The sequence below is a fragment of the Cornus florida genome, unplaced genomic scaffold (genome assembly GCF_030987335.1).
Source record: "Cornus florida cultivar Cherokee Brave unplaced genomic scaffold, ASM3098733v1 CherokeeBrave_3.0.0_Hap2_Chr07, whole genome shotgun sequence".
In the NCBI taxonomy this organism is placed as follows: domain Eukaryota; kingdom Viridiplantae; phylum Streptophyta; class Magnoliopsida; order Cornales; family Cornaceae; genus Cornus; species Cornus florida.
Window position 1 is genome coordinate 51052879 of NW_026775577.1, and position 2027 is coordinate 51054905.

The 2027-nt window shown below is 38.1% G+C and overlaps 1 pseudogene; it reads right to left on the bottom strand.

Annotated features, from left to right (window-relative positions):
- Positions 1-260: 260 nt before the first annotated feature.
- Positions 261-359, bottom strand: LOC132267889 (small nucleolar RNA R71; annotated as a pseudogene).
- Between the last annotated feature and the right edge of the window lie 1668 nt (positions 360-2027).

The window sequence follows — 2027 nt, forward strand, 5'->3', positions numbered from 1 at the left end:
ACCATTCAAATGCTTCCTAACTATCATGGACTTCCAAGTGAAGAACCTTACAAGCATTTGGATGAGTTTCTTGAAGTATGTTCCACCGTAAAATAAATGGACATGCGAAAGATAAGACTCAAACTTTTTCCATTCACCTTAAAAGACAAGGCAAAGTATTGGTTTAACAATCTTAGGCCTTTTTCAATCACTTCTTGGGCAGAAATGCAACAATAATTCTTGAAGAAGTACTATCCGGTCTCTAAGACGAATGCCATGAGAACCTCAATTCGAGAATTTTCACATGGGGATGGAGAAACGTTTCATGAGGCATAGGAACGCTTCAATGAATTGCTTAGAAAGTGTCCACATCATGACATGCCCAAATGGCAATTAGTTCAATATTTCTTTGAGAATTTATCGGACAACTATAATGGTATGGTTGATGCTTCCATGGGTGGGTTATACATTGATAGGTATAAGGATGACGTGTGGCGTCTTTATGAGAGCATGAGTGAAAATTCTTTGCATAGAACACTATTATCCAAGAATGGTAGAAATTCACAAGGTAGGAAGAGTGTTGGTTTACATCAAGTAGATCATTCAAATGAAATAGCCACCGAAATGAAGTCTTTATCTTAAAGGTTTGATCAATTTTTGATTAACCAAAACTCGGCGAACCAAGTATCTTCCTTCCCTAACCATTCTCATCGTGCATCAAATGAAACATGTATGACTTGTTCTAGTGTTCTTCATTCTTCTTCTCATTGTCCTCATGGACAAGTGCAAAATGAACCTAATGAACAAGTCAATGCAGCTTTTGTGAAGCAAGGGAACAATCCTTATGGTACTCACTATAATCCAAGTTGGAGGAATCATCCGAATTTCTCTTGAACAAACCAAGGAGAGGGCTCAAAACCTTCCCAAGGCGATTTTCAAAGGAAGTACATTCCACCTCCACTTCAAAACCAAGGATACCAAGGTTATAGACCTTATCAATCACAAGGGAATCAATTTGCTAATTCTCATTTTCCCAACCAATCTTATTCCCAAGGTAATACTAGAAGTCCCGCCTTTGAAGAAAAAGTTTTAAATGCTTTGGGCATTTTAGAGGCTATCACTCAATTGCTTCATTCTTACTTTCAATCTATTACGAAGCTAGAATCTCAAGTAGGGCAAATAGCAAGCACTCTCAATGCAAGAGAGAATGGAAAGATGCTTATTAATGCCCCACCTAAGCAACAATGTGTTGTGGAAACCCATTCGTCATCGGAAGGCCACACTATTGAATATGTTAATGCGGTGACTACCTTGCGGAGTGGTAGGATTGTGGACAATCAAGTTGGAATGTCTAATGAAGAGAGTGAACCGGTGCAACCTCAAGTTGTCACCCGTCCCGTTTCACTTCCCATTCCTCCTTCATTGCATGTACATGATCTTGTGAATGAGAAAGTTTTGAAAAATGTGTTTGAAAAAGAAGTTTTGAAAATGATGTTGAAAAATGATTTGGAACAAAATGATTTAAAAACTTCTTGTGTTGAAGAGAGTTCAAAAGACAATTTTGAAAAAGTGTTTGAACCAAAAGTTCCATTTCCAGATGCCTTAAAATGATCCATTTTAAAAGACAAGCAAAAGGCAAAAACCAATGAAATTATGGAAATGTTTAGGCAAGTGAAAGTTAATCTTCCACTATTGGATACAATCAAGCAGATTCTGGCTCATGCCAAATTCTTGAAAGACTTGTGCACCCAAAAGTGGAAGAACAAGAGCCAAGTACCAAGAAAAGTGGTTTTGACCGAGCAAGTAAGCTCAATTTGGTAACATAACACTCTTCCAAAGTTTAAGGACCCCGGTACACCCACTACATCATGCATTATTGGTGATCATATCATTAATTAGGCACTTCTTGACTTAGGAGCAAGTGTTAACCTTCTTCCATACTCGGTTTATGTCAAATTGGGCCTAGGTGAATTGAAACCGACGTCGGTAGTTTTGCAACTTGCCAACCGATCCATTAAGAAGCCTAGGGGTATAATTGAGGATGTATT